Genomic DNA, 26972 nt, shown 5'->3' on the forward strand with positions numbered 1-26972 from the left:
TTCACAAGCGTCTCGAACGCAGGGCTTCCCATGTATTCGCTCATTTCACGGTTCCGTTGGAGATGTTCTTCACCTCTTGACACAAAAAAGAAACGCAGTCGGTAGGACTCGAACCTACGCTCCCAGAGGGAATCTGATTTCTAGTCAGACGCCTTAACCACTCGGCCACGACTGCCGGTCGCGTAGCGGTGTCCCGACAAGTGCAACTGCTCCTTTACATGCAATCTGACGGCAGAACGCGACATGGCCTCACTCGTTTCTGTAGTGCTTTCGTTGCCAGCACATTAGCCGTTACGACAGTGTATTAGTTTTCACCTGGACGGGGGCTTGAACACGGGACCTTTGGTTGAAGGTCTAGCGCTCTACCGACTGAGCTATCCGCTCCCTCGGCCGAGCGTTGTAGTACATGCTGCATGGCGTGCGAGTGACTCGCGTGTCGTAATTGCTGGCTTATGGCTCCAATGGCGACTTCACCGACTTCCCACTGACGCACCGCTGACGCTAGTTTTGTGTCGTCTTAAACGATGGACATACTTACAAGCAGCTGCGAGATCTTAAGAAAAGAAACGCTGCACCACTGCTTTTGCCGCACTCGAATGAATCGAATTGCGACTCATAGAAAGAAATGAATGCTCGCTCTGTCCTACACTTTCAAGCACATCTGCGTACTCACGAACACGGCGACGGCGCGACAAAAGGACGGGGGCGCGTTCGTGGGCGTGCGACTGATTTCTGCAGTACTAGCGTCCGTGCGAGGTGAACCGATAGGCACAACAGACAGCGGCCGTCGCGAAACAGTATTCTTAAACACAAATTTCCGTCTTGTTGAGAATGGTGTCACTGGTTTGGATCCGCATTCACCCACGCATGTCACATGTGTGCGAAAATTTCTGCTCGTTTTAATGCAAAATCGCACGCAGCCGGTAGGATTCGAACCTACGCTCCCAGGGGGAATCTGATTTCGAGTCAGACGCCTTAACCACTCGGCCACGACTGCCAGTAGCGCAAGACCCTAGCGACACATGCAACTGCTACCGTTTAAAGCACTGCAGTGCCAGGAAACGGCGTAGCTGCGTTCTTTTCCGTAGTGCTTACACCGCTACTAGACGTGCGGCTACCAAAGTATTAAAATTTCCGCCCGAACAGGGACTTGAACCCTGGACCCTTAGGTTAAAAGCCTAATGCTCTACCGACTGAGCTATCCGGGCTCACTTTACGTGAGCACCCCTCCCACTACGTATACTGACACATTGCCTCATGTCCTTTACTGTTGGGTAATCGTTGCGTGGAGCTGTTACTATTTAAACGTCGTCTGACTGCTGTCTATAAACTCATTGCGCTAGGCTCGTAACAGACTATCGAAGAAAGCTGACACACGATGTAAAGTCAAATTGCAGCAGTTTGTACGTCTCATATGCTACAGCGGAGGAGCTACGTGTTTTGTCGACGCTCACTGGACAACTGTAAAATTCACAAGCGTCTCGAACGCAGGGCTTCCCATGTATTCGCTCATTTCACGGTTCCGTTGGAGATGTTCTTCACCTCTTGACACAAAAAAGAAACGCAGTCGGTAGGACTCGAACCTACGCTCCCAGAGGGAATCTGATTTCTAGTCAGACGCCTTAACCACTCGGCCACGACTGCCGGTCGCGTAGCGGTGTCCCGACAAGTGCAACTGCTCCTTTACATGCAATCTGACGGCAGAACGCGACATGGCCTCACTCGTTTCTGTAGTGCTTTCGTTGCCAGCACATTAGCCGTTACGACAGTGTATTAGTTTTCACCTGGACGGGGGCTTGAACACGGGACCTTTGGTTGAAGGTCTAGCGCTCTACCGACTGAGCTATCCGCTCCCTCGGCCGAGCGTTGTAGTACATGCTGCATGGCGTGCGAGTGACTCGCGTGTCGTAATTGCTGGCTTATGGCTCCAATGGCGACTTCACCGACTTCCCACTGACGCACCGCTGACGCTAGTTTTGTGTCGTCTTAAACGATGGACATACTTACAAGCAGCTGCGAGATCTTAAGAAAAGAAACGCTGCACCACTGCTTTTGCCGCACTCGAATGAATCGAATTGCGACTCATAGAAAGAAATGAATGCTCGCTCTGTCCTACACTTTCAAGCACATCTGCGTACTCACGAACACGGCGACGGCGCGACAAAAGGACGGGGGCGCGTTCGTGGGCGTGCGACTGATTTCTGCAGTACTAGCGTCCGTGCGAGGTGAACCGATAGGCACAACAGACAGCGGCCGTCGCGAAACAGTATTCTTAAACACAAATTTCCGTCTTGTTGAGAATGGTGTCACTGGTTTGGATCCGCATTCACCCACGCATGTCACATGTGTGCGAAAATTTCTGCTCGTTTTAATGCAAAATCGCACGCAGCCGGTAGGATTCGAACCTACGCTCCCAGGGGGAATCTGATTTCGAGTCAGACGCCTTAACCACTCGGCCACGACTGCCAGTAGCGCAAGACCCTAGCGACACATGCAACTGCTACCGTTTAAAGCACTGCAGTGCCAGGAAACGGCGTAGCTGCGTTCTTTTCCGTAGTGCTTACACCGCTACTAGACGTGCGGCTACCAAAGTATTAAAATTTCCGCCCGAACAGGGACTTGAACCCTGGACCCTTAGGTTAAAAGCCTAATGCTCTACCGACTGAGCTATCCGGGCTCACTTTACGTGAGCACCCCTCCCACTACGTATACTGACACATTGCCTCATGTCCTTTACTGTTGGGTAATCGTTGCGTGGAGCTGTTACTATTTAAACGTCGTCTGACTGCTGTCTATAAACTCATTGCGCTAGGCTCGTAACAGACTATCGAAGAAAGCTGACACACGATGTAAAGTCAAATTGCAGCAGTTTGTACGTCTCATATGCTACAGCGGAGGAGCTACGTGTTTTGTCGACGCTCACTGGACAACTGTAAAATTCACAAGCGTCTCGAACGCAGGGCTTCCCATGTATTCGCTCATTTCACGGTTCCGTTGGAGATGTTCTTCACCTCTTGACACAAAAAAGAAACGCAGTCGGTAGGACTCGAACCTACGCTCCCAGAGGGAATCTGATTTCTAGTCAGACGCCTTAACCACTCGGCCACGACTGCCGGTCGCGTAGCGGTGTCCCGACAAGTGCAACTGCTCCTTTACATGCAATCTGACGGCAGAACGCGACATGGCCTCACTCGTTTCTGTAGTGCTTTCGTTGCCAGCACATTAGCCGTTACGACAGTGTATTAGTTTTCACCTGGACGGGGGCTTGAACACGGGACCTTTGGTTGAAGGTCTAGCGCTCTACCGACTGAGCTATCCGCTCCCTCGGCCGAGCGTTGTAGTACATGCTGCATGGCGTGCGAGTGACTCGCGTGTCGTAATTGCTGGCTTATGGCTCCAATGGCGACTTCACCGACTTCCCACTGACGCACCGCTGACGCTAGTTTTGTGTCGTCTTAAACGATGGACATACTTACAAGCAGCTGCGAGATCTTAAGAAAAGAAACGCTGCACCACTGCTTTTGCCGCACTCGAATGAATCGAATTGCGACTCATAGAAAGAAATGAATGCTCGCTCTGTCCTACACTTTCAAGCACATCTGCGTACTCACGAACACGGCGACGGCGCGACAAAAGGACGGGGGCGCGTTCGTGGGCGTGCGACTGATTTCTGCAGTACTAGCGTCCGTGCGAGGTGAACCGATAGGCACAACAGACAGCGGCCGTCGCGAAACAGTATTCTTAAACACAAATTTCCGTCTTGTTGAGAATGGTGTCACTGGTTTGGATCCGCATTCACCCACGCATGTCACATGTGTGCGAAAATTTCTGCTCGTTTTAATGCAAAATCGCACGCAGCCGGTAGGATTCGAACCTACGCTCCCAGGGGGAATCTGATTTCGAGTCAGACGCCTTAACCACTCGGCCACGACTGCCAGTAGCGCAAGACCCTAGCGACACATGCAACTGCTACCGTTTAAAGCACTGCAGTGCCAGGAAACGGCGTAGCTGCGTTCTTTTCCGTAGTGCTTACACCGCTACTAGACGTGCGGCTACCAAAGTATTAAAATTTCCGCCCGAACAGGGACTTGAACCCTGGACCCTTAGGTTAAAAGCCTAATGCTCTACCGACTGAGCTATCCGGGCTCACTTTACGTGAGCACCCCTCCCACTACGTATACTGACACATTGCCTCATGTCCTTTACTGTTGGGTAATCGTTGCGTGGAGCTGTTACTATTTAAACGTCGTCTGACTGCTGTCTATAAACTCATTGCGCTAGGCTCGTAACAGACTATCGAAGAAAGCTGACACACGATGTAAAGTCAAATTGCAGCAGTTTGTACGTCTCATATGCTACAGCGGAGGAGCTACGTGTTTTGTCGACGCTCACTGGACAACTGTAAAATTCACAAGCGTCTCGAACGCAGGGCTTCCCATGTATTCGCTCATTTCACGGTTCCGTTGGAGATGTTCTTCACCTCTTGACACAAAAAAGAAACGCAGTCGGTAGGACTCGAACCTACGCTCCCAGAGGGAATCTGATTTCTAGTCAGACGCCTTAACCACTCGGCCACGACTGCCGGTCGCGTAGCGGTGTCCCGACAAGTGCAACTGCTCCTTTACATGCAATCTGACGGCAGAACGCGACATGGCCTCACTCGTTTCTGTAGTGCTTTCGTTGCCAGCACATTAGCCGTTACGACAGTGTATTAGTTTTCACCTGGACGGGGGCTTGAACACGGGACCTTTGGTTGAAGGTCTAGCGCTCTACCGACTGAGCTATCCGCTCCCTCGGCCGAGCGTTGTAGTACATGCTGCATGGCGTGCGAGTGACTCGCGTGTCGTAATTGCTGGCTTATGGCTCCAATGGCGACTTCACCGACTTCCCACTGACGCACCGCTGACGCTAGTTTTGTGTCGTCTTAAACGATGGACATACTTACAAGCAGCTGCGAGATCTTAAGAAAAGAAACGCTGCACCACTGCTTTTGCCGCACTCGAATGAATCGAATTGCGACTCATAGAAAGAAATGAATGCTCGCTCTGTCCTACACTTTCAAGCACATCTGCGTACTCACGAACACGGCGACGGCGCGACAAAAGGACGGGGGCGCGTTCGTGGGCGTGCGACTGATTTCTGCAGTACTAGCGTCCGTGCGAGGTGAACCGATAGGCACAACAGACAGCGGCCGTCGCGAAACAGTATTCTTAAACACAAATTTCCGTCTTGTTGAGAATGGTGTCACTGGTTTGGATCCGCATTCACCCACGCATGTCACATGTGTGCGAAAATTTCTGCTCGTTTTAATGCAAAATCGCACGCAGCCGGTAGGATTCGAACCTACGCTCCCAGGGGGAATCTGATTTCGAGTCAGACGCCTTAACCACTCGGCCACGACTGCCAGTAGCGCAAGACCCTAGCGACACATGCAACTGCTACCGTTTAAAGCACTGCAGTGCCAGGAAACGGCGTAGCTGCGTTCTTTTCCGTAGTGCTTACACCGCTACTAGACGTGCGGCTACCAAAGTATTAAAATTTCCGCCCGAACAGGGACTTGAACCCTGGACCCTTAGGTTAAAAGCCTAATGCTCTACCGACTGAGCTATCCGGGCTCACTTTACGTGAGCACCCCTCCCACTACGTATACTGACACATTGCCTCATGTCCTTTACTGTTGGGTAATCGTTGCGTGGAGCTGTTACTATTTAAACGTCGTCTGACTGCTGTCTATAAACTCATTGCGCTAGGCTCGTAACAGACTATCGAAGAAAGCTGACACACGATGTAAAGTCAAATTGCAGCAGTTTGTACGTCTCATATGCTACAGCGGAGGAGCTACGTGTTTTGTCGACGCTCACTGGACAACTGTAAAATTCACAAGCGTCTCGAACGCAGGGCTTCCCATGTATTCGCTCATTTCACGGTTCCGTTGGAGATGTTCTTCACCTCTTGACACAAAAAAGAAACGCAGTCGGTAGGACTCGAACCTACGCTCCCAGAGGGAATCTGATTTCTAGTCAGACGCCTTAACCACTCGGCCACGACTGCCGGTCGCGTAGCGGTGTCCCGACAAGTGCAACTGCTCCTTTACATGCAATCTGACGGCAGAACGCGACATGGCCTCACTCGTTTCTGTAGTGCTTTCGTTGCCAGCACATTAGCCGTTACGACAGTGTATTAGTTTTCACCTGGACGGGGGCTTGAACACGGGACCTTTGGTTGAAGGTCTAGCGCTCTACCGACTGAGCTATCCGCTCCCTCGGCCGAGCGTTGTAGTACATGCTGCATGGCGTGCGAGTGACTCGCGTGTCGTAATTGCTGGCTTATGGCTCCAATGGCGACTTCACCGACTTCCCACTGACGCACCGCTGACGCTAGTTTTGTGTCGTCTTAAACGATGGACATACTTACAAGCAGCTGCGAGATCTTAAGAAAAGAAACGCTGCACCACTGCTTTTGCCGCACTCGAATGAATCGAATTGCGACTCATAGAAAGAAATGAATGCTCGCTCTGTCCTACACTTTCAAGCACATCTGCGTACTCACGAACACGGCGACGGCGCGACAAAAGGACGGGGGCGCGTTCGTGGGCGTGCGACTGATTTCTGCAGTACTAGCGTCCGTGCGAGGTGAACCGATAGGCACAACAGACAGCGGCCGTCGCGAAACAGTATTCTTAAACACAAATTTCCGTCTTGTTGAGAATGGTGTCACTGGTTTGGATCCGCATTCACCCACGCATGTCACATGTGTGCGAAAATTTCTGCTCGTTTTAATGCAAAATCGCACGCAGCCGGTAGGATTCGAACCTACGCTCCCAGGGGGAATCTGATTTCGAGTCAGACGCCTTAACCACTCGGCCACGACTGCCAGTAGCGCAAGACCCTAGCGACACATGCAACTGCTACCGTTTAAAGCACTGCAGTGCCAGGAAACGGCGTAGCTGCGTTCTTTTCCGTAGTGCTTACACCGCTACTAGACGTGCGGCTACCAAAGTATTAAAATTTCCGCCCGAACAGGGACTTGAACCCTGGACCCTTAGGTTAAAAGCCTAATGCTCTACCGACTGAGCTATCCGGGCTCACTTTACGTGAGCACCCCTCCCACTACGTATACTGACACATTGCCTCATGTCCTTTACTGTTGGGTAATCGTTGCGTGGAGCTGTTACTATTTAAACGTCGTCTGACTGCTGTCTATAAACTCATTGCGCTAGGCTCGTAACAGACTATCGAAGAAAGCTGACACACGATGTAAAGTCAAATTGCAGCAGTTTGTACGTCTCATATGCTACAGCGGAGGAGCTACGTGTTTTGTCGACGCTCACTGGACAACTGTAAAATTCACAAGCGTCTCGAACGCAGGGCTTCCCATGTATTCGCTCATTTCACGGTTCCGTTGGAGATGTTCTTCACCTCTTGACACAAAAAAGAAACGCAGTCGGTAGGACTCGAACCTACGCTCCCAGAGGGAATCTGATTTCTAGTCAGACGCCTTAACCACTCGGCCACGACTGCCGGTCGCGTAGCGGTGTCCCGACAAGTGCAACTGCTCCTTTACATGCAATCTGACGGCAGAACGCGACATGGCCTCACTCGTTTCTGTAGTGCTTTCGTTGCCAGCACATTAGCCGTTACGACAGTGTATTAGTTTTCACCTGGACGGGGGCTTGAACACGGGACCTTTGGTTGAAGGTCTAGCGCTCTACCGACTGAGCTATCCGCTCCCTCGGCCGAGCGTTGTAGTACATGCTGCATGGCGTGCGAGTGACTCGCGTGTCGTAATTGCTGGCTTATGGCTCCAATGGCGACTTCACCGACTTCCCACTGACGCACCGCTGACGCTAGTTTTGTGTCGTCTTAAACGATGGACATACTTACAAGCAGCTGCGAGATCTTAAGAAAAGAAACGCTGCACCACTGCTTTTGCCGCACTCGAATGAATCGAATTGCGACTCATAGAAAGAAATGAATGCTCGCTCTGTCCTACACTTTCAAGCACATCTGCGTACTCACGAACACGGCGACGGCGCGACAAAAGGACGGGGGCGCGTTCGTGGGCGTGCGACTGATTTCTGCAGTACTAGCGTCCGTGCGAGGTGAACCGATAGGCACAACAGACAGCGGCCGTCGCGAAACAGTATTCTTAAACACAAATTTCCGTCTTGTTGAGAATGGTGTCACTGGTTTGGATCCGCATTCACCCACGCATGTCACATGTGTGCGAAAATTTCTGCTCGTTTTAATGCAAAATCGCACGCAGCCGGTAGGATTCGAACCTACGCTCCCAGGGGGAATCTGATTTCGAGTCAGACGCCTTAACCACTCGGCCACGACTGCCAGTAGCGCAAGACCCTAGCGACACATGCAACTGCTACCGTTTAAAGCACTGCAGTGCCAGGAAACGGCGTAGCTGCGTTCTTTTCCGTAGTGCTTACACCGCTACTAGACGTGCGGCTACCAAAGTATTAAAATTTCCGCCCGAACAGGGACTTGAACCCTGGACCCTTAGGTTAAAAGCCTAATGCTCTACCGACTGAGCTATCCGGGCTCACTTTACGTGAGCACCCCTCCCACTACGTATACTGACACATTGCCTCATGTCCTTTACTGTTGGGTAATCGTTGCGTGGAGCTGTTACTATTTAAACGTCGTCTGACTGCTGTCTATAAACTCATTGCGCTAGGCTCGTAACAGACTATCGAAGAAAGCTGACACACGATGTAAAGTCAAATTGCAGCAGTTTGTACGTCTCATATGCTACAGCGGAGGAGCTACGTGTTTTGTCGACGCTCACTGGACAACTGTAAAATTCACAAGCGTCTCGAACGCAGGGCTTCCCATGTATTCGCTCATTTCACGGTTCCGTTGGAGATGTTCTTCACCTCTTGACACAAAAAAGAAACGCAGTCGGTAGGACTCGAACCTACGCTCCCAGAGGGAATCTGATTTCTAGTCAGACGCCTTAACCACTCGGCCACGACTGCCGGTCGCGTAGCGGTGTCCCGACAAGTGCAACTGCTCCTTTACATGCAATCTGACGGCAGAACGCGACATGGCCTCACTCGTTTCTGTAGTGCTTTCGTTGCCAGCACATTAGCCGTTACGACAGTGTATTAGTTTTCACCTGGACGGGGGCTTGAACACGGGACCTTTGGTTGAAGGTCTAGCGCTCTACCGACTGAGCTATCCGCTCCCTCGGCCGAGCGTTGTAGTACATGCTGCATGGCGTGCGAGTGACTCGCGTGTCGTAATTGCTGGCTTATGGCTCCAATGGCGACTTCACCGACTTCCCACTGACGCACCGCTGACGCTAGTTTTGTGTCGTCTTAAACGATGGACATACTTACAAGCAGCTGCGAGATCTTAAGAAAAGAAACGCTGCACCACTGCTTTTGCCGCACTCGAATGAATCGAATTGCGACTCATAGAAAGAAATGAATGCTCGCTCTGTCCTACACTTTCAAGCACATCTGCGTACTCACGAACACGGCGACGGCGCGACAAAAGGACGGGGGCGCGTTCGTGGGCGTGCGACTGATTTCTGCAGTACTAGCGTCCGTGCGAGGTGAACCGATAGGCACAACAGACAGCGGCCGTCGCGAAACAGTATTCTTAAACACAAATTTCCGTCTTGTTGAGAATGGTGTCACTGGTTTGGATCCGCATTCACCCACGCATGTCACATGTGTGCGAAAATTTCTGCTCGTTTTAATGCAAAATCGCACGCAGCCGGTAGGATTCGAACCTACGCTCCCAGGGGGAATCTGATTTCGAGTCAGACGCCTTAACCACTCGGCCACGACTGCCAGTAGCGCAAGACCCTAGCGACACATGCAACTGCTACCGTTTAAAGCACTGCAGTGCCAGGAAACGGCGTAGCTGCGTTCTTTTCCGTAGTGCTTACACCGCTACTAGACGTGCGGCTACCAAAGTATTAAAATTTCCGCCCGAACAGGGACTTGAACCCTGGACCCTTAGGTTAAAAGCCTAATGCTCTACCGACTGAGCTATCCGGGCTCACTTTACGTGAGCACCCCTCCCACTACGTATACTGACACATTGCCTCATGTCCTTTACTGTTGGGTAATCGTTGCGTGGAGCTGTTACTATTTAAACGTCGTCTGACTGCTGTCTATAAACTCATTGCGCTAGGCTCGTAACAGACTATCGAAGAAAGCTGACACACGATGTAAAGTCAAATTGCAGCAGTTTGTACGTCTCATATGCTACAGCGGAGGAGCTACGTGTTTTGTCGACGCTCACTGGACAACTGTAAAATTCACAAGCGTCTCGAACGCAGGGCTTCCCATGTATTCGCTCATTTCACGGTTCCGTTGGAGATGTTCTTCACCTCTTGACACAAAAAAGAAACGCAGTCGGTAGGACTCGAACCTACGCTCCCAGAGGGAATCTGATTTCTAGTCAGACGCCTTAACCACTCGGCCACGACTGCCGGTCGCGTAGCGGTGTCCCGACAAGTGCAACTGCTCCTTTACATGCAATCTGACGGCAGAACGCGACATGGCCTCACTCGTTTCTGTAGTGCTTTCGTTGCCAGCACATTAGCCGTTACGACAGTGTATTAGTTTTCACCTGGACGGGGGCTTGAACACGGGACCTTTGGTTGAAGGTCTAGCGCTCTACCGACTGAGCTATCCGCTCCCTCGGCCGAGCGTTGTAGTACATGCTGCATGGCGTGCGAGTGACTCGCGTGTCGTAATTGCTGGCTTATGGCTCCAATGGCGACTTCACCGACTTCCCACTGACGCACCGCTGACGCTAGTTTTGTGTCGTCTTAAACGATGGACATACTTACAAGCAGCTGCGAGATCTTAAGAAAAGAAACGCTGCACCACTGCTTTTGCCGCACTCGAATGAATCGAATTGCGACTCATAGAAAGAAATGAATGCTCGCTCTGTCCTACACTTTCAAGCACATCTGCGTACTCACGAACACGGCGACGGCGCGACAAAAGGACGGGGGCGCGTTCGTGGGCGTGCGACTGATTTCTGCAGTACTAGCGTCCGTGCGAGGTGAACCGATAGGCACAACAGACAGCGGCCGTCGCGAAACAGTATTCTTAAACACAAATTTCCGTCTTGTTGAGAATGGTGTCACTGGTTTGGATCCGCATTCACCCACGCATGTCACATGTGTGCGAAAATTTCTGCTCGTTTTAATGCAAAATCGCACGCAGCCGGTAGGATTCGAACCTACGCTCCCAGGGGGAATCTGATTTCGAGTCAGACGCCTTAACCACTCGGCCACGACTGCCAGTAGCGCAAGACCCTAGCGACACATGCAACTGCTACCGTTTAAAGCACTGCAGTGCCAGGAAACGGCGTAGCTGCGTTCTTTTCCGTAGTGCTTACACCGCTACTAGACGTGCGGCTACCAAAGTATTAAAATTTCCGCCCGAACAGGGACTTGAACCCTGGACCCTTAGGTTAAAAGCCTAATGCTCTACCGACTGAGCTATCCGGGCTCACTTTACGTGAGCACCCCTCCCACTACGTATACTGACACATTGCCTCATGTCCTTTACTGTTGGGTAATCGTTGCGTGGAGCTGTTACTATTTAAACGTCGTCTGACTGCTGTCTATAAACTCATTGCGCTAGGCTCGTAACAGACTATCGAAGAAAGCTGACACACGATGTAAAGTCAAATTGCAGCAGTTTGTACGTCTCATATGCTACAGCGGAGGAGCTACGTGTTTTGTCGACGCTCACTGGACAACTGTAAAATTCACAAGCGTCTCGAACGCAGGGCTTCCCATGTATTCGCTCATTTCACGGTTCCGTTGGAGATGTTCTTCACCTCTTGACACAAAAAAGAAACGCAGTCGGTAGGACTCGAACCTACGCTCCCAGAGGGAATCTGATTTCTAGTCAGACGCCTTAACCACTCGGCCACGACTGCCGGTCGCGTAGCGGTGTCCCGACAAGTGCAACTGCTCCTTTACATGCAATCTGACGGCAGAACGCGACATGGCCTCACTCGTTTCTGTAGTGCTTTCGTTGCCAGCACATTAGCCGTTACGACAGTGTATTAGTTTTCACCTGGACGGGGGCTTGAACACGGGACCTTTGGTTGAAGGTCTAGCGCTCTACCGACTGAGCTATCCGCTCCCTCGGCCGAGCGTTGTAGTACATGGTGCATGGCGTGCGAGTGACTCGCGTGTCGTAATTGCTGGCTTATGGCTCCAATGGCGACTTCACCGACTTCCCACTGACGCACCGCTGACGCTAGTTTTGTGTCGTCTTAAACGATGGACATACTTACAAGCAGCTGCGAGATCTTAAGAAAAGAAACGCTGCACCACTGCTTTTGCCGCACTCGAATGAATCGAATTGCGACTCATAGAAAGAAATGAATGCTCGCTCTGTCCTACACTTTCAAGCACATCTGCGTACTCACGAACACGGCGACGGCGCGACAAAAGGACGGGGGCGCGTTCGTGGGCGTGCGACTGATTTCTGCAGTACTAGCGTCCGTGCGAGGTGAACCGATAGGCACAACAGACAGCGGCCGTCGCGAAACAGTATTCTTAAACACAAATTTCCGTCTTGTTGAGAATGGTGTCACTGGTTTGGATCCGCATTCACCCACGCATGTCACATGTGTGCGAAAATTTCTGCTCGTTTTAATGCAAAATCGCACGCAGCCGGTAGGATTCGAACCTACGCTCCCAGGGGGAATCTGATTTCGAGTCAGACGCCTTAACCACTCGGCCACGACTGCCAGTAGCGCAAGACCCTAGCGACACATGCAACTGCTACCGTTTAAAGCACTGCAGTGCCAGGAAACGGCGTAGCTGCGTTCTTTTCCGTAGTGCTTACACCGCTACTAGACGTGCGGCTACCAAAGTATTAAAATTTCCGCCCGAACAGGGACTTGAACCCTGGACCCTTAGGTTAAAAGCCTAATGCTCTACCGACTGAGCTATCCGGGCTCACTTTACGTGAGCACCCCTCCCACTACGTATACTGACACATTGCCACATGGCCTTTACTGTTGGGTAATCGTTGCGTGGAGCTGTTACTATTTAAACGTCGTCTGACTGCTGTCTATAAACTCATTGCGCTAGGCTCGTAACAGACTATCGAAGAAAGCTGACACACGATGTAAAGTCAAATTGCAGCAGTTTGTACGTCTCATATGCTACAGCGGAGGAGCTACGTGTTTTGTCGACGCTCACTGGACAACTGTAAAATTCACAAGCGTCTCGAACGCAGGGCTTCCCATGTATTCGCTCATTTCACGGTTCCGTTGGAGATGTTCTTCACCTCTTGACACAAAAAAGAAACGCAGTCGGTAGGACTCGAACCTACGCTCCCAGAGGGAATCTGATTTCTAGTCAGACGCCTTAACCACTCGGCCACGACTGCCGGTCGCGTAGCGGTGTCCCGACAAGTGCAACTGCTCCTTTACATGCAATCTGACGGCAGAACGCGACATGGCCTCACTCGTTTCTGTAGTGCTTTCGTTGCCAGCACATTAGCCGTTACGACAGTGTATTAGTTTTCACCTGGACGGGGGCTTGAACACGGGACCTTTGGTTGAAGGTCTAGCGCTCTACCGACTGAGCTATCCGCTCCCTCGGCCGAGCGTTGTAGTACATGCTGCATGGCGTGCGAGTGACTCGCGTGTCGTAATTGCTGGCTTATGGCTCCAATGGCGACTTCACCGACTTCCCACTGACGCACCGCTGACGCTAGTTTTGTGTCGTCTTAAACGATGGACATACTTACAAGCAGCTGCGAGATCTTAAGAAAAGAAACGCTGCACCACTGCTTTTGCCGCACTCGAATGAATCGAATTGCGACTCATAGAAAGAAATGAATGCTCGCTCTGTCCTACACTTTCAAGCACATCTGCGTACTCACGAACACGGCGACGGCGCGACAAAAGGACGGGGGCGCGTTCGTGGGCGTGCGACTGATTTCTGCAGTACTAGCGTCCGTGCGAGGTGAACCGATAGGCACAACAGACAGCGGCCGTCGCGAAACAGTATTCTTAAACACAAATTTCCGTCTTGTTGAGAATGGTGTCACTGGTTTGGATCCGCATTCACCCACGCATGTCACATGTGTGCGAAAATTTCTGCTCGTTTTAATGCAAAATCGCACGCAGCCGGTAGGATTCGAACCTACGCTCCCAGGGGGAATCTGATTTCGAGTCAGACGCCTTAACCACTCGGCCACGACTGCCAGTAGCGCAAGACCCTAGCGACACATGCAACTGCTACCGTTTAAAGCACTGCAGTGCCAGGAAACGGCGTAGCTGCGTTCTTTTCCGTAGTGCTTACACCGCTACTAGACGTGCGGCTACCAAAGTATTAAAATTTCCGCCCGAACAGGGACTTGAACCCTGGACCCTTAGGTTAAAAGCCTAATGCTCTACCGACTGAGCTATCCGGGCTCACTTTACGTGAGCACCCCTCCCACTACGTATACTGACACATTGCCACATGGCCTTTACTGTTGGGTAATCGTTGCGTGGAGCTGTTACTATTTAAACGTCGTCTGACTGCTGTCTATAAACTCATTGCGCTAGGCTCGTAACAGACTATCGAAGAAAGCTGACACACGATGTAAAGTCAAATTGCAGCAGTTTGTACGTCTCATATGCTACAGCGGAGGAGCTACGTGTTTTGTCGACGCTCACTGGACAACTGTAAAATTCACAAGCGTCTCGAACGCAGGGCTTCCCATGTATTCGCTCATTTCACGGTTCCGTTGGAGATGTTCTTCACCTCTTGACACAAAAAAGAAACGCAGTCGGTAGGACTCGAACCTACGCTCCCAGAGGGAATCTGATTTCTAGTCAGACGCCTTAACCACTCGGCCACGACTGCCGGTCGCGTAGCGGTGTCCCGACAAGTGCAACTGCTCCTTTACATGCAATCTGACGGCAGAACGCGACATGGCCTCACTCGTTTCTGTAGTGCTTTCGTTGCCAGCACATTAGCCGTTACGACAGTGTATTAGTTTTCACCTGGACGGGGGCTTGAACACGGGACCTTTGGTTGAAGGTCTAGCGCTCTACCGACTGAGCTATCCGCTCCCTCGGCCGAGCGTTGTAGTACATGCTGCATGGCGTGCGAGTGACTCGCGTGTCGTAATTGCTGGCTTATGGCTCCAATGGCGACTTCACCGACTTCCCACTGACGCACCGCTGACGCTAGTTTTGTGTCGTCTTAAACGATGGACATACTTACAAGCAGCTGCGAGATCTTAAGAAAAGAAACGCTGCACCACTGCTTTTGCCGCACTCGAATGAATCGAATTGCGACTCATAGAAAGAAATGAATGCTCGCTCTGTCCTACACTTTCAAGCACATCTGCGTACTCACGAACACGGCGACGGCGCGACAAAAGGACGGGGGCGCGTTCGTGGGCGTGCGACTGATTTCTGCAGTACTAGCGTCCGTGCGAGGTGAACCGATAGGCACAACAGACAGCGGCCGTCGCGAAACAGTATTCTTAAACACAAATTTCCGTCTTGTTGAGAATGGTGTCACTGGTTTGGATCCGCATTCACCCACGCATGTCACATGTGTGCGAAAATTTCTGCTCGTTTTAATGCAAAATCGCACGCAGCCGGTAGGATTCGAACCTACGCTCCCAGGGGGAATCTGATTTCGAGTCAGACGCCTTAACCACTCGGCCACGACTGCCAGTAGCGCAAGACCCTAGCGACACATGCAACTGCTACCGTTTAAAGCACTGCAGTGCCAGGAAACGGCGTAGCTGCGTTCTTTTCCGTAGTGCTTACACCGCTACTAGACGTGCGGCTACCAAAGTATTAAAATTTCCGCCCGAACAGGGACTTGAACCCTGGACCCTTAGGTTAAAAGCCTAATGCTCTACCGACTGAGCTATCCGGGCTCACTTTACGTGAGCACCCCTCCCACTACGTATACTGACACATTGCCTCATGTCCTTTACTGTTGGGTAATCGTTGCGTGGAGCTGTTACTATTTAAACGTCGTCTGACTGCTGTCTATAAACTCATTGCGCTAGGCTCGTAACAGACTATCGAAGAAAGCTGACACACGATGTAAAGTCAAATTGCAGCAGTTTGTACGTCTCATATGCTACAGCGGAGGAGCTACGTGTTTTGTCGACGCTCACTGGACAACTGTAAAATTCACAAGCGTCTCGAACGCAGGGCTTCCCATGTATTCGCTCATTTCACGGTTCCGTTGGAGATGTTCTTCACCTCTTGACACAAAAAAGAAACGCAGTCGGTAGGACTCGAACCTACGCTCCCAGAGGGAATCTGATTTCTAGTCAGACGCCTTAACCACTCGGCCACGACTGCCGGTCGCGTAGCGGTGTCCCGACAAGTGCAACTGCTCCTTTACATGCAATCTGACGGCAGAACGCGACATGGCCTCACTCGTTTCTGTAGTGCTTTCGTTGCCAGCACATTAGCCGTTACGACAGTGTATTAGTTTTCACCTGGACGGGGGCTTGAACACGGGACCTTTGGTTGAAGGTCTAGCGCTCTACCGACTGAGCTATCCGCTCCCTCGGCCGAGCGTTGTAGTACATGGTGCATGGCGTGCGAGTGACTCGCGTGTCGTAATTGCTGGCTTATGGCTCCAATGGCGACTTCACCGACTTCCCACTGACGCACCGCTGACGCTAGTTTTGTGTCGTCTTAAACGATGGACATACTTACAAGCAGCTGCGAGATCTTAAGAAAAGAAACGCTGCACCACTGCTTTTGCCGCACTCGAATGAATCGAATTGCGACTCATAGAAAGAAATGAATGCTCGCTCTGTCCTACACTTTCAAGCACATCTGCGTACTCACGAACACGGCGACGGCGCGACAAAAGGACGGGGGCGCGTTCGTGGGCGTGCGACTGATTTCTGCAGTACTAGCGTCCGTGCGAGGTGAACCGATAGGCACAACAGACAGCGGCCGTCGCGAAACAGTATTCTTAAACACAAATTTCCGTCTTGTTGAGAATGGTGTCACTGGTTTGGATCCGCATTCACCCACGCATGTCACATGTGTGCGAAAATTTCTGCTCGTTTTAATGCAAAATCGCACGCAGCCGGTAGGATTCGAACCTACGCTCCCAGGGGGAATCTGATTTCGAGTCAGACGCCTTAACCACTCGGCCACGACTGCCAGTAGCGCAAGACCCTAGCGACACATGCAACTGCTACCGTTTAAAGCACTGCAGTGCCAGGAAACGGCGTAGCTGCGTTCTTTTCCGTAGTGCTTACACCGCTACTAGACGTGCGGCTACCAAAGTATTAAAATTTCCGCCCGAACAGGGACTTGAACCCTGGACCCTTAGGTTAAAAGCCTAATGCTCTACCGACTGAGCTATCCGGGCTCACTTTACGTGAGCACCCCTCCCACTACGTATACTGACACATTGCCTCATGTCCTTTACTGTTGGGTAATCGTTGCGTGGAGCTGTTACTATTTAAACGTCGTCTGACTGCTGTCTATAAACTCATTGCGCTAGGCTCGTAACAGACTATCGAAGAAAGCTGACACACGATGTAAAGTCAAATTGCAGCAGTTTGTACGTCTCATATGCTACAGCGGAGGAGCTACGTGTTTTGTCGACGCTCACTGGACAACTGTAAAATTCACAAGCGTCTCGAACGCAGGGCTTCCCATGTATTCGCTCATTTCACGGTTCCGTTGGAGATGTTCTTCACCTCTTGACACAAAAAAGAAACGCAGTCGGTAGGACTCGAACCTACGCTCCCAGAGGGAATCTGATTTCTAGTCAGACGCCTTAACCACTCGGCCACGACTGCCGGTCGCGTAGCGGTGTCCCGACAAGTGCAACTGCTCCTTTACATGCAATCTGACGGCAGAACGCGACATGGCCTCACTCGTTTCTGTAGTGCTTTCGTTGCCAGCACATTAGCCGTTACGACAGTGTATTAGTTTTCACCTGGACGGGGGCTTGAACACGGGACCTTTGGTTGAAGGTCTAGCGCTCTACCGACTGAGCTATCCGCTCCCTCGGCCGAGCGTTGTAGTACATGCTGCATGGCGTGCGAGTGACTCGCGTGTCGTAATTGCTGGCTTATGGCTCCAATGGCGACTTCACCGACTTCCCACTGACGCACCGCTGACGCTAGTTTTGTGTCGTCTTAAACGATGGACATACTTACAAGCAGCTGCGAGATCTTAAGAAAAGAAACGCTGCACCACTGCTTTTGCCGCACTCGAATGAATCGAATTGCGACTCATAGAAAGAAATGAATGCTCGCTCTGTCCTACACTTTCAAGCACATCTGCGTACTCACGAACACGGCGACGGCGCGACAAAAGGACGGGGGCGCGTTCGTGGGCGTGCGACTGATTTCTGCAGTACTAGCGTCCGTGCGAGGTGAACCGATAGGCACAACAGACAGCGGCCGTCGCGAAACAGTATTCTTAAACACAAATTTCCGTCTTGTTGAGAATGGTGTCACTGGTTTGGATCCGCATTCACCCACGCATGTCACATGTGTGCGAAAATTTCTGCTCGTTTTAATGCAAAATCGCACGCAGCCGGTAGGATTCGAACCTACGCTCCCAGGGGGAATCTGATTTCGAGTCAGACGCCTTAACCACTCGGCCACGACTGCCAGTAGCGCAAGACCCTAGCGACACATGCAACTGCTACCGTTTAAAGCACTGCAGTGCCAGGAAACGGCGTAGCTGCGTTCTTTTCCGTAGTGCTTACACCGCTACTAGACGTGCGGCTACCAAAGTATTAAAATTTCCGCCCGAACAGGGACTTGAACCCTGGACCCTTAGGTTAAAAGCCTAATGCTCTACCGACTGAGCTATCCGGGCTCACTTTACGTGAGCACCCCTCCCACTACGTATACTGACACATTGCCTCATGTCCTTTACTGTTGGGTAATCGTTGCGTGGAGCTGTTACTATTTAAACGTCGTCTGACTGCTGTCTATAAACTCATTGCGCTAGGCTCGTAACAGACTATCGAAGAAAGCTGACACACGATGTAAAGTCAAATTGCAGCAGTTTGTACGTCTCATATGCTACAGCGGAGGAGCTACGTGTTTTGTCGACGCTCACTGGACAACTGTAAAATTCACAAGCGTCTCGAACGCAGGGCTTCCCATGTATTCGCTCATTTCACGGTTCCGTTGGAGATGTTCTTCACCTCTTGACACAAAAAAGAAACGCAGTCGGTAGGACTCGAAACTACGCTCCCAGAGGGAATCTGATTTCTAGTCAGACGCCTTAACCACTCGGCCACGACTGCCGGTCGCGTAGCGGTGTCCCGACAAGTGCAACTGCTCCTTTACATGCAATCTGACGGCAGAACGCGACATGGCCTCACTCGTTTCTGTAGTGCTTTCGTTGCCAGCACATTAGCCGTTACGACAGTGTATTAGTTTTCACCTGGACGGGGGCTTGAACACGGGACCTTTGGTTGAAGGTCTAGCGCTCTACCGACTGAGCTATCCGCTCCCTCGGCCGAGCGTTGTAGTACATGCTGCATGGCGTGCGAGTGACTCGCGTGTCGTAATTGCTGGCTTATGGCTCCAATGGCGACTTCACCGACTTCCCACTGACGCACCGCTGACGCTAGTTTTGTGTCGTCTTAAACGATGGACATACTTACAAGCAGCTGCGAGATCTTAAGAAAAGAAACGCTGCACCACTGCTTTTGCCGCACTCGAATGAATCGAATTGCGACTCATAGAAAGAAATGAATGCTCGCTCTGTCCTACACTTTCAAGCACATCTGCGTACTCACGAACACGGCGACGGCGCGACAAAAGGACGGGGGCGCGTTCGTGGGCGTGCGACTGATTTCTGCAGTACTAGCGTCCGTGCGAGGTGAACCGATAGGCACAACAGACAGCGGCCGTCGCGAAACAGTATTCTTAAACACAAATTTCCGTCTTGTTGAGAATGGTGTCACTGGTTTGGATCCGCATTCACCCACGCATGTCACATGTGTGCGAAAATTTCTGCTCGTTTTAATGCAAAATCGCACGCAGCCGGTAGGATTCGAACCTACGCTCCCAGGGGGAATCTGATTTCGAGTCAGACGCCTTAACCACTCGGCCACGACTGCCAGTAGCGCAAGACCCTAGCGACACATGCAACTGCTACCGTTTAAAGCACTGCAGTGCCAGGAAACGGCGTAGCTGCGTTCTTTTCCGTAGTGCTTACACCGCTACTAGACGTGCGGCTACCAAAGTATTAAAATTTCCGCCCGAACAGGGACTTGAACCCTGGACCCTTAGGTTAAAAGCCTAATGCTCTACCGACTGAGCTATCCGGGCTCACTTTACGTGAGCACCCCTCCCACTACGTATACTGACACATTGCCTCATGTCCTTTACTGTTGGGTAATCGTTGCGTGGAGCTGTTACTATTTAAACGTCGTCTGACTGCTGTCTATAAACTCATTGCGCTAGGCTCGTAACAGACTATCGAAGAAAGCTGACACACGATGTAAAGTCAAATTGCAGCAGTTTGTACGTCTCATATGCTACAGCGGAGGAGCTACGTGTTTTGTCGACGCTCACTGGACAACTGTAAAATTCACAAGCGTCTCGAACGCAGGGCTTCCCATGTATTCGCTCATTTCACGGTTCCGTTGGAGATGTTCTTCACCTCTTGACACAAAAAAGAAACGCAGTCGGTAGGACTCGAACCTACGCTCCCAGAGGGAATCTGATTTCTAGTCAGACGCCTTAACCACTCGGCCACGACTGCCGGTCGCGTAGCGGTGTCCCGACAAGTGCAACTGCTCCTTTACATGCAATCTGACGGCAGAACGCGACATGGCCTCACTCGTTTCTGTAGTGCTTTCGTTGCCAGCACATTAGCCGTTACGACAGTGTATTAGTTTTCACCTGGACGGGGGCTTGAACACGGGACCTTTGGTTGAAGGTCTAGCGCTCTACCGACTGAGCTATCCGCTCCCTCGGCCGAGCGTTGTAGTACATGCTGCATGGCGTGCGAGTGACTCGCGTGTCGTAATTGCTGGCTTATGGCTCCAATGGCGACTTCACCGACTTCCCACTGACGCACCGCTGACGCTAGTTTTGTGTCGTCTTAAACGATGGACATACTTACAAGCAGCTGCGAGATCTTAAGAAAAGAAACGCTGCACCACTGCTTTTGCCGCACTCGAATGAATCGAATTGCGACTCATAGAAAGAAATGAATGCTCGCTCTGTCCTACACTTTCAAGCACATCTGCGTACTCACGAACACGGCGACGGCGCGACAAAAGGACGGGGGCGCGTTCGTGGGCGTGCGACTGATTTCTGCAGTACTAGCGTCCGTGCGAGGTGAACCGATAGGCACAACAGACAGCGGCCGTCGCGAAACAGTATTCTTAAACACAAATTTCCGTCTTGTTGAGAATGGTGTCACTGGTTTGGATCCGCATTCACCCACGCATGTCACATGTGTGCGAAAATTTCTGCTCGTTTTAATGCAAAATCGCACGCAGCCGGTAGGATTCGAACCTACGCTCCCAGGGGGAATCTGATTTCGAGTCAGACGCCTTAACCACTCGGCCACGACTGCCAGTAGCGCAAGACCCTAGCGACACATGCAACTGCTACCGTTTAAAGCACTGCAGTGCCAGGAAACGGCGTAGCTGCGTTCTTTTCCGTAGTGCTTACACCGCTACTAGACGTGCGGCTACCAAAGTATTAAAATTTCCGCCCGAACAGGGACTTGAACCCTGGACCCTTAGGTTAAAAGCCTAATGCTCTACCGACTGAGCTATCCGGGCTCACTTTACGTGAGCACCCCTCCCACTACGTATACTGACACATTGCCTCATGTCCTTTACTGTTGGGTAATCGTTGCGTGGAGCTGTTACTATTTAAACGTCGTCTGACTGCTGTCTATAAACTCATTGCGCTAGGCTCGTAACAGACTATCGAAGAAAGCTGACACACGATGTAAAGTCAAATTGCAGCAGTTTGTACGTCTCATATGCTACAGCGGAGGAGCTACGTGTTTTGTCGACGCTCACTGGACAACTGTAAAATTCACAAGCGTCTCGAACGCAGGGCTTCCCATGTATTCGCTCATTTCACGGTTCCGTTGGAGATGTTCTTCACCTCTTGACACAAAAAAGAAACGCAGTCGGTAGGACTCGAACCTACGCTCCCAGAGGGAATCTGATTTCTAGTCAGACGCCTTAACCACTCGGCCACGACTGCCGGTCGCGTAGCGGTGTCCCGACAAGTGCAACTGCTCCTTTACATGCAATCTGACGGCAGAACGCGACATGGCCTCACTCGTTTCTGTAGTGCTTTCGTTGCCAGCACATTAGCCGTTACGACAGTGTATTAGTTTTCACCTGGACGGGGGCTTGAACACGGGACCTTTGGTTGAAGGTCTAGCGCTCTACCGACTGAGCTATCCGCTCCCTCGGCCGAGCGTTGTAGTACATGGTGCATGGCGTGCGAGTGACTCGCGTGTCGTAATTGCTGGCTTATGGCTCCAATGGCGACTTCACCGACTTCCCACTGACGCACCGCTGACGCTAGTTTTGTGTCGTCTTAAACGATGGACATACTTACAAGCAGCTGCGAGATCTTAAGAAAAGAAACGCTGCACCACTGCTTTTGCCGCACTCGAATGAATCGAATTGCGACTCATAGAAAGAAATGAATGCTCGCTCTGTCCTACACTTTCAAGCACATCTGCGTACTCACGAACACGGCGACGGCGCGACAAAAGGACGGGGGCGCGTTCGTGGGCGTGCGACTGATTTCTGCAGTACTAGCGTCCGTGCGAGGTGAACCGATAGGCACAACAGACAGCGGCCGTCGCGAAACAGTATTCTTAAACACAAATTTCCGTCTTGTTGAGATGGTGTCACTGGTTTGGATCCGCATTCACCCACGCATGTCACATGTGTGCGAAAATTTCTGCTCGTTTTAATGCAAAATCGCACGCAGCCGGTAGGATTCGAACCTACGCTCCAGGGGGAATCTGATTTCGAGTCAGACGCCTTAACCACTCGGCCACGACTGCCAGTAGCGCAAGACCCTAGCGACACATGCAACTGCTACCGTTTAAAGCACTGCAGTGCCAGGAAACGGCGTAGCTGCGTTCTTTTCCGTAGTGCTTACACCGCTACTAGACGTGCGGCTACCAAAGTATTAAAATTTCCGCCCGAACAGGGACTTGAACCCTGGACCCTTAGGTTAAAAGCCAAATGCTCTACCGACTGAGCTATCCGGGCTCACTTTACGTGAGCACCCCCTCCCACTACGTATACTGACACATTGCCTCATGTCCTTTACTGTTGGGTAATCGTTGCGTGGAGCTGTTACTATTTAAACGTCGTCTGACTGCTGTCTATAAACTCATTGCGCTAGGCTCGTAACAGACTATCGAAGAAAGCTGACACACGATGTAAAGTCAAATTGCAGCAGTTTGTACGTCTCATATGCTACAGCGGAGGAGCTACGTGTTTTGTCGACGCTCACTGGACAACTGTAAAATTCACAAGCGTCTCGAACGCAGGGCTTCCCATGTATTCGCTCATTTCACGGTTCCGTTGGAGATGTTCTTCACCTCTTGACACAAAAAAGAAACGCAGTCGGTAGGACTCGAACCTACGCTCCCAGAGGGAATCTGATTTCTAGTCAGACGCCTTAACCACTCGGCCACGACTGCCGGTCGCGTAGCGGTGTCCCGACAAGTGCAACTGCTCCTTTACATGCAATCTGACGGCAGAACGCGACATGGCCTCACTCGTTTCTGTAGTGCTTTCGTTGCCAGCACATTAGCCGTTACGACAGTGTATTAGTTTTCACCTGGACGGGGGCTTGAACACGGGACCTTTGGTTGAAGGTCTAGCGCTCTACCGACTGAGCTATCCGCTCCCTCGGCCGAGCGTTGTAGTACATGCTGCATGGCGTGCGAGTGACTCGCGTGTCGTAATTGCTGGCTTATGGCTCCAATGGCGACTTCACCGACTTCCCACTGACGCACCGCTGACGCTAGTTTTGTGTCGTCTTAAACGATGGACATACTTACAAGCAGCTGCGAGATCTTAAGAAAAGAAACGCTGCACCACTGCTTTTGCCGCACTCGAATGAATCGAATTGCGACTCATAGAAAGAAATGAATGCTCGCTCTGTCCTACACTTTCAAGCACATCTGCGTACTCACGAACACGGCGACGGCGCGACAAAAGGACGGGGGCGCGTTCGTGGGCGTGCGACTGATTTCTGCAGTACTAGCGTCCGTGCGAGGTGAACCGATAGGCACAACAGACAGCGGCCGTCGCGAAACAGTATTCTTAAACACAAATTTCCGTCTTGTTGAGAATGGTGTCACTGGTTTGGATCCGCATTCACCCACGCATGTCACATGTGTGCGAAAATTTCTGCTCGTTTTAATGCAAAATCGCACGCAGCCGGTAGGATTCGAACCTACGCTCCCAGGGGGAATCTGATTTCGAGTCAGACGCCTTAACCACTCGGCCACGACTGCCAGTAGCGCAAGACCCTAGCGACACATGCAACTGCTACCGTTTAAAGCACTGCAGTGCCAGGAAACGGCGTAGCTGCGTTCTTTTCCGTAGTGCTTACACCGCTACTAGACGTGCGGCTACCAAAGTATTAAAATTTCCGCCCGAACAGGGACTTGAACCCTGGACCCTTAGGTTAAAAGCCTAATGCTCTACCGACTGAGCTATCCGGGCTCACTTTACGTGAGCACCCCTCCCACTACGTATACTGACACATTGCCTCATGTCCTTTACTGTTGGGTAATCGTTGCGTGGAGCTGTTACTATTTAAACGTCGTCTGACTGCTGTCTATAAACTCATTGCGCTAGGCTCGTAACAGACTATCGAAGAAAGCTGACACACGATGTAAAGTCAAATTGCAGCAGTTTGTACGTCTCATATGCTACAGCGGAGGAGCTACGTGTATTGTCGACGCTCACTGGACAACTGTAAAATTCACAAGCGTCCTCGAACGCAGGGCTTCCCATGTATTCGCTCATTTCACGGTTCCGTTGGAGATGTTCTTCACCTCTTGACACAAAAAAGAAACGCAGTCGGTAGGACTCGAACCTACGCTCCCAGAGGGAATCTGATTTCTAGTCAGACGCCTTAACCACTCGGCCACGACTGCCGGTCGCATAGCGTGGTCCCGACAAGTGCAACTGCTCCTTTACATGCAATCTGACGGCAGAACGCGACATGGCCTCACTCGTTTCTGTAGTGCTTTCGTTGCCAGCACATTAGCCGTTACGACAGTGTATTAGTTTTCGCCTGGACGGGGGCTTGAACACGGGACCTTTGGTTGAAGGTCTAGCGCTCTACCGACTGAGCTATCCGCTCCCTCAGCCGAGCGTTGTAGTACATGCTGCATGGCGTGCGAGTGACTCGCGTGTCGTAACTGCTGGCTTATGGCTCCAATGGCGACTTCACCGACTTCCCACTGACGCACCGCTGACGCTAGTTTTGTGTCGTCTTAAACGATGGACATACTTACAAGCAGCTGCGAGATCTTAAGAAAAGAAACGCTGCACCACTGCTTTTGCCGCACTCGAATGAATCGAATTGCGACTCATAGAAAGAAATGAATGCTCGCTCTGTCCTACACTTTCAAGCACATCTGCGTACTCACGAACACGGCGACGGCGCGACAAAAGGACGGGGGCGCGTTCGTGGGCGTGCGACTGATTTCTGCAGTACTAGCGTCCGTGCGAGGTGAACCGATAGGCACAACAGACAGCGGCCGTCGCGAAACAGTATTCTTAAACACAAATTTCCGTCTTGTTGAGAATGGTGTCACTGGTTTGGATCCGCATTCACCCACGCATGTCACATGTGTGCGAAAATTTCTGCTCGTTTTAATGCAAAATCGCACGCAGCCGGTAGGATTCGAACCTACGCTCCCAGGGGGAATCTGATTTCGAGTCAGACGCCTTAACCACTCGGCCACGACTGCCAGTAGCGCAAGACCCTAGCGACACATGCAACTGCTACCGTTTAAAGCACTGCAGTGCCAGGAAACGGCGTAGCTGCGTTCTTTTCCGTAGTGCTTACACCGCTACTAGACGTGCGGCTACCAAAGTATTAAAATTTCCGCCCGAACAGGGACTTGAACCCTGGACCCTTAGGTTAAAAGCCTAATGCTCTACCGACTGAGCTATCCGGGCTCACTTTACGTGAGCACCCCTCCCACTACGTATACTGACACATTGCCTCATGTCCTTTACTGTTGGGTAATCGTTGCGTGGAGCTGTTACTATTTAAACGTCGTCTGACTGCTGTCTATAAACTCATTGCGCTAGGCTCGTAACAGACTATCGAAGAAAGCTGACACACGATGTAAAGTCAAATTGCAGCAGTTTGTACGTCTCATATGCTACAGCGGAGGAGCTACGTGTATTGTCGACGCTCACTGGACAACTGTAAAATTCACAAGCGTCTCGAACGCAGGGCTTCCCATGTATTCGCTCATTTCACGGTTCCGTTGGAGATGTTCTTCACCTCTTGACACAAAAAAGAAACGCAGTCGGTAGGACTCGAACCTACGCTCCCAGAGGGAATCTGATTTCTAGTCAGACGCCTTAACCACTCGGCCACGACTGCCGGTCGCATAGCGTGGTCCCGACAAGTGCAACTGCTCCTTTACATGCAATCTGACGGCAGAACGCGACATGGCCTCACTCGTTTCTGTAGTGCTTTCGTTGCCAGCACATTAGCCGTTACGACAGTGTATTAGTTTTCGCCTGGACGGGGGCTTGAACACGGGACCTTTGGTTGAAGGTCTAGCGCTCTACCGACTGAGCTATCCGCTCCCTCGGCCGAGCGTTGTAGTACATGGTGCATGGCGTGCGAGTGACTCGCGTGTCGTAATTGCTGGCTTATGGCTCCAATGGCGACTTCACCGACTTCCCACTGACGCACCGCTGACGCTAGTTTTGTGTCGTCTTAAACGATGGAC

The 26972-nt window shown here is 51.5% G+C and overlaps 55 non-coding genes across 55 annotated transcripts; all 55 read right to left on the minus strand.

Annotated features, from left to right (window-relative positions):
• Window positions 1-93: 93 nt before the first annotated feature.
• Trnas-aga lies at window positions 94-175 on the minus strand. The gene has a single exon. It is a non-coding gene; the product is annotated as a tRNA-Ser (tRNA).
• Window positions 176-915: 740 nt separating this feature from the next.
• Window positions 916-997, minus strand: Trnas-cga. The gene has a single exon. It is a non-coding gene; the product is annotated as a tRNA-Ser (tRNA).
• A 138-nt stretch (window positions 998-1135) lies between these two features.
• Window positions 1136-1208, minus strand: Trnak-uuu. The gene has a single exon. It is a non-coding gene; the product is annotated as a tRNA-Lys (tRNA).
• Window positions 1209-1562: 354 nt separating this feature from the next.
• Window positions 1563-1644, minus strand: Trnas-aga. Its single transcript has one exon. It is a non-coding gene; the product is annotated as a tRNA-Ser (tRNA).
• Window positions 1645-2384: 740 nt separating this feature from the next.
• On the minus strand, window positions 2385-2466 carry Trnas-cga. Its single transcript has one exon. It is a non-coding gene; the product is annotated as a tRNA-Ser (tRNA).
• A 138-nt stretch (window positions 2467-2604) lies between these two features.
• Trnak-uuu lies at window positions 2605-2677 on the minus strand. Its single transcript has one exon. It is a non-coding gene; the product is annotated as a tRNA-Lys (tRNA).
• Window positions 2678-3031: 354 nt separating this feature from the next.
• Trnas-aga lies at window positions 3032-3113 on the minus strand. The gene has a single exon. It is a non-coding gene; the product is annotated as a tRNA-Ser (tRNA).
• A 740-nt stretch (window positions 3114-3853) lies between these two features.
• Window positions 3854-3935, minus strand: Trnas-cga. Its single transcript has one exon. It is a non-coding gene; the product is annotated as a tRNA-Ser (tRNA).
• Window positions 3936-4073: 138 nt separating this feature from the next.
• Window positions 4074-4146, minus strand: Trnak-uuu. The gene has a single exon. It is a non-coding gene; the product is annotated as a tRNA-Lys (tRNA).
• Window positions 4147-4500: 354 nt separating this feature from the next.
• On the minus strand, window positions 4501-4582 carry Trnas-aga. Its single transcript has one exon. It is a non-coding gene; the product is annotated as a tRNA-Ser (tRNA).
• A 740-nt stretch (window positions 4583-5322) lies between these two features.
• Trnas-cga lies at window positions 5323-5404 on the minus strand. The gene has a single exon. It is a non-coding gene; the product is annotated as a tRNA-Ser (tRNA).
• A 138-nt stretch (window positions 5405-5542) lies between these two features.
• Trnak-uuu lies at window positions 5543-5615 on the minus strand. Its single transcript has one exon. It is a non-coding gene; the product is annotated as a tRNA-Lys (tRNA).
• A 354-nt stretch (window positions 5616-5969) lies between these two features.
• On the minus strand, window positions 5970-6051 carry Trnas-aga. Its single transcript has one exon. It is a non-coding gene; the product is annotated as a tRNA-Ser (tRNA).
• Window positions 6052-6791: 740 nt separating this feature from the next.
• On the minus strand, window positions 6792-6873 carry Trnas-cga. The gene has a single exon. It is a non-coding gene; the product is annotated as a tRNA-Ser (tRNA).
• Window positions 6874-7011: 138 nt separating this feature from the next.
• Window positions 7012-7084, minus strand: Trnak-uuu. Its single transcript has one exon. It is a non-coding gene; the product is annotated as a tRNA-Lys (tRNA).
• A 354-nt stretch (window positions 7085-7438) lies between these two features.
• On the minus strand, window positions 7439-7520 carry Trnas-aga. Its single transcript has one exon. It is a non-coding gene; the product is annotated as a tRNA-Ser (tRNA).
• A 740-nt stretch (window positions 7521-8260) lies between these two features.
• On the minus strand, window positions 8261-8342 carry Trnas-cga. Its single transcript has one exon. It is a non-coding gene; the product is annotated as a tRNA-Ser (tRNA).
• A 138-nt stretch (window positions 8343-8480) lies between these two features.
• Window positions 8481-8553, minus strand: Trnak-uuu. The gene has a single exon. It is a non-coding gene; the product is annotated as a tRNA-Lys (tRNA).
• Window positions 8554-8907: 354 nt separating this feature from the next.
• Window positions 8908-8989, minus strand: Trnas-aga. The gene has a single exon. It is a non-coding gene; the product is annotated as a tRNA-Ser (tRNA).
• A 740-nt stretch (window positions 8990-9729) lies between these two features.
• Trnas-cga lies at window positions 9730-9811 on the minus strand. The gene has a single exon. It is a non-coding gene; the product is annotated as a tRNA-Ser (tRNA).
• Window positions 9812-9949: 138 nt separating this feature from the next.
• Trnak-uuu lies at window positions 9950-10022 on the minus strand. The gene has a single exon. It is a non-coding gene; the product is annotated as a tRNA-Lys (tRNA).
• A 354-nt stretch (window positions 10023-10376) lies between these two features.
• Trnas-aga lies at window positions 10377-10458 on the minus strand. The gene has a single exon. It is a non-coding gene; the product is annotated as a tRNA-Ser (tRNA).
• A 740-nt stretch (window positions 10459-11198) lies between these two features.
• Trnas-cga lies at window positions 11199-11280 on the minus strand. The gene has a single exon. It is a non-coding gene; the product is annotated as a tRNA-Ser (tRNA).
• A 138-nt stretch (window positions 11281-11418) lies between these two features.
• On the minus strand, window positions 11419-11491 carry Trnak-uuu. The gene has a single exon. It is a non-coding gene; the product is annotated as a tRNA-Lys (tRNA).
• A 354-nt stretch (window positions 11492-11845) lies between these two features.
• Window positions 11846-11927, minus strand: Trnas-aga. Its single transcript has one exon. It is a non-coding gene; the product is annotated as a tRNA-Ser (tRNA).
• A 740-nt stretch (window positions 11928-12667) lies between these two features.
• Trnas-cga lies at window positions 12668-12749 on the minus strand. The gene has a single exon. It is a non-coding gene; the product is annotated as a tRNA-Ser (tRNA).
• Window positions 12750-12887: 138 nt separating this feature from the next.
• On the minus strand, window positions 12888-12960 carry Trnak-uuu. Its single transcript has one exon. It is a non-coding gene; the product is annotated as a tRNA-Lys (tRNA).
• Window positions 12961-13314: 354 nt separating this feature from the next.
• Window positions 13315-13396, minus strand: Trnas-aga. Its single transcript has one exon. It is a non-coding gene; the product is annotated as a tRNA-Ser (tRNA).
• Window positions 13397-14136: 740 nt separating this feature from the next.
• Window positions 14137-14218, minus strand: Trnas-cga. Its single transcript has one exon. It is a non-coding gene; the product is annotated as a tRNA-Ser (tRNA).
• Window positions 14219-14356: 138 nt separating this feature from the next.
• Trnak-uuu lies at window positions 14357-14429 on the minus strand. Its single transcript has one exon. It is a non-coding gene; the product is annotated as a tRNA-Lys (tRNA).
• A 354-nt stretch (window positions 14430-14783) lies between these two features.
• Window positions 14784-14865, minus strand: Trnas-aga. Its single transcript has one exon. It is a non-coding gene; the product is annotated as a tRNA-Ser (tRNA).
• A 740-nt stretch (window positions 14866-15605) lies between these two features.
• Window positions 15606-15687, minus strand: Trnas-cga. Its single transcript has one exon. It is a non-coding gene; the product is annotated as a tRNA-Ser (tRNA).
• A 138-nt stretch (window positions 15688-15825) lies between these two features.
• On the minus strand, window positions 15826-15898 carry Trnak-uuu. Its single transcript has one exon. It is a non-coding gene; the product is annotated as a tRNA-Lys (tRNA).
• Window positions 15899-16252: 354 nt separating this feature from the next.
• Trnas-aga lies at window positions 16253-16334 on the minus strand. The gene has a single exon. It is a non-coding gene; the product is annotated as a tRNA-Ser (tRNA).
• A 740-nt stretch (window positions 16335-17074) lies between these two features.
• On the minus strand, window positions 17075-17156 carry Trnas-cga. Its single transcript has one exon. It is a non-coding gene; the product is annotated as a tRNA-Ser (tRNA).
• A 138-nt stretch (window positions 17157-17294) lies between these two features.
• Window positions 17295-17367, minus strand: Trnak-uuu. Its single transcript has one exon. It is a non-coding gene; the product is annotated as a tRNA-Lys (tRNA).
• A 354-nt stretch (window positions 17368-17721) lies between these two features.
• Trnas-aga lies at window positions 17722-17803 on the minus strand. The gene has a single exon. It is a non-coding gene; the product is annotated as a tRNA-Ser (tRNA).
• Window positions 17804-18543: 740 nt separating this feature from the next.
• On the minus strand, window positions 18544-18625 carry Trnas-cga. Its single transcript has one exon. It is a non-coding gene; the product is annotated as a tRNA-Ser (tRNA).
• A 138-nt stretch (window positions 18626-18763) lies between these two features.
• Trnak-uuu lies at window positions 18764-18836 on the minus strand. Its single transcript has one exon. It is a non-coding gene; the product is annotated as a tRNA-Lys (tRNA).
• A 354-nt stretch (window positions 18837-19190) lies between these two features.
• Window positions 19191-19272, minus strand: Trnas-aga. The gene has a single exon. It is a non-coding gene; the product is annotated as a tRNA-Ser (tRNA).
• A 740-nt stretch (window positions 19273-20012) lies between these two features.
• On the minus strand, window positions 20013-20094 carry Trnas-cga. Its single transcript has one exon. It is a non-coding gene; the product is annotated as a tRNA-Ser (tRNA).
• Window positions 20095-20232: 138 nt separating this feature from the next.
• On the minus strand, window positions 20233-20305 carry Trnak-uuu. Its single transcript has one exon. It is a non-coding gene; the product is annotated as a tRNA-Lys (tRNA).
• A 354-nt stretch (window positions 20306-20659) lies between these two features.
• On the minus strand, window positions 20660-20741 carry Trnas-aga. Its single transcript has one exon. It is a non-coding gene; the product is annotated as a tRNA-Ser (tRNA).
• Window positions 20742-21481: 740 nt separating this feature from the next.
• On the minus strand, window positions 21482-21563 carry Trnas-cga. Its single transcript has one exon. It is a non-coding gene; the product is annotated as a tRNA-Ser (tRNA).
• Window positions 21564-21701: 138 nt separating this feature from the next.
• On the minus strand, window positions 21702-21774 carry Trnak-uuu. Its single transcript has one exon. It is a non-coding gene; the product is annotated as a tRNA-Lys (tRNA).
• Window positions 21775-22128: 354 nt separating this feature from the next.
• Window positions 22129-22210, minus strand: Trnas-aga. The gene has a single exon. It is a non-coding gene; the product is annotated as a tRNA-Ser (tRNA).
• A 739-nt stretch (window positions 22211-22949) lies between these two features.
• On the minus strand, window positions 22950-23030 carry Trnas-cga. Its single transcript has one exon. It is a non-coding gene; the product is annotated as a tRNA-Ser (tRNA).
• A 138-nt stretch (window positions 23031-23168) lies between these two features.
• Trnak-uuu lies at window positions 23169-23241 on the minus strand. The gene has a single exon. It is a non-coding gene; the product is annotated as a tRNA-Lys (tRNA).
• Window positions 23242-23596: 355 nt separating this feature from the next.
• On the minus strand, window positions 23597-23678 carry Trnas-aga. Its single transcript has one exon. It is a non-coding gene; the product is annotated as a tRNA-Ser (tRNA).
• A 740-nt stretch (window positions 23679-24418) lies between these two features.
• Window positions 24419-24500, minus strand: Trnas-cga. Its single transcript has one exon. It is a non-coding gene; the product is annotated as a tRNA-Ser (tRNA).
• A 138-nt stretch (window positions 24501-24638) lies between these two features.
• Trnak-uuu lies at window positions 24639-24711 on the minus strand. The gene has a single exon. It is a non-coding gene; the product is annotated as a tRNA-Lys (tRNA).
• A 355-nt stretch (window positions 24712-25066) lies between these two features.
• On the minus strand, window positions 25067-25148 carry Trnas-aga. Its single transcript has one exon. It is a non-coding gene; the product is annotated as a tRNA-Ser (tRNA).
• A 740-nt stretch (window positions 25149-25888) lies between these two features.
• On the minus strand, window positions 25889-25970 carry Trnas-cga. The gene has a single exon. It is a non-coding gene; the product is annotated as a tRNA-Ser (tRNA).
• Window positions 25971-26108: 138 nt separating this feature from the next.
• Window positions 26109-26181, minus strand: Trnak-uuu. Its single transcript has one exon. It is a non-coding gene; the product is annotated as a tRNA-Lys (tRNA).
• Window positions 26182-26535: 354 nt separating this feature from the next.
• On the minus strand, window positions 26536-26617 carry Trnas-aga. The gene has a single exon. It is a non-coding gene; the product is annotated as a tRNA-Ser (tRNA).
• Window positions 26618-26972: the final 355 nt, after the last annotated feature.

The sequence above is a fragment of the Schistocerca americana genome, unplaced genomic scaffold, assembly GCF_021461395.2.
Source record: "Schistocerca americana isolate TAMUIC-IGC-003095 unplaced genomic scaffold, iqSchAmer2.1 HiC_scaffold_1561, whole genome shotgun sequence".
Lineage (NCBI taxonomy): Eukaryota > Metazoa > Arthropoda > Insecta > Orthoptera > Acrididae > Schistocerca > Schistocerca americana.